This window comes from Gouania willdenowi, chromosome 10 (genome assembly GCF_900634775.1).
Source record: "Gouania willdenowi chromosome 10, fGouWil2.1, whole genome shotgun sequence".
Classification (NCBI taxonomy): Eukaryota; Metazoa; Chordata; class Actinopteri; order Blenniiformes; family Gobiesocidae; genus Gouania; species Gouania willdenowi.
The window spans coordinates 23,426,702-23,427,353 of NC_041053.1; the positions used below are offsets into that span (position 1 = coordinate 23,426,702).

Sequence of the window (652 nt, forward strand, 5' to 3'; positions counted from 1 at the left end):
ACTCATTCTGTTTGTTTGAAGGGATGCACAAAATCCTGAAATATATGCAGATATATTAGTTGGTGACAAAACTATATTTGCCTTGATGTAGTGGTCCTAAAAATGAAAAATGGCCCCTTCCTACCCCATTCTCCCCTTCTTGATAGGGTTTTTAACAGCTTTTGCAAAGGCTTTGACTGATATAAATACACTGAATACTTATTTATTAGCTGACGACTAATATTGGAAAACACATCTTAGAGCTTTGTACAGCCTTACATAAGGTAGTAGCCTCCTTTTTTCACAGGTGTGCAAAAGCACGTTCCCTGACCGGGAATCGAACCCGGGCCGCGGCGGTGAGAGCGCCGAATCCTAACCACTAGACCACCAGGGAGTGATATACAATGCTGTACGGACAAATCACATAAATGCTCCATTAGACCGAGGGTGAAAACCAAGCTTCTCCAGCTAGCATTGTGACAGCGAGGGTCATGTTAGCCTGTTAGCATTAGCTCTTACCTCATTACGTCGTGTTCAACTGCAGTTGCGTGGGGAAGCGAGCAGTCAGCATGTAGAATGGAGTAGAACACAGACAGGGACAGGTTTGAGCTCAGTGAGGACAGATGATACTGGGTCACAGCAGGATAGCGTCATAAAAACCTATAGCAGCCCC

General features: G+C 44.8%; 1 non-coding gene across 1 annotated transcript; it reads right to left on the minus strand.

The window, feature by feature from the left end:
* Positions 1 to 301: 301 nt before the first annotated feature.
* On the minus strand, positions 302 to 373 carry trnae-cuc (transfer RNA glutamic acid (anticodon CUC)). The gene has a single exon. It is a non-coding gene; the product is annotated as a tRNA-Glu (tRNA).
* Between the last annotated feature and the right edge of the window lie 279 nt (positions 374 to 652).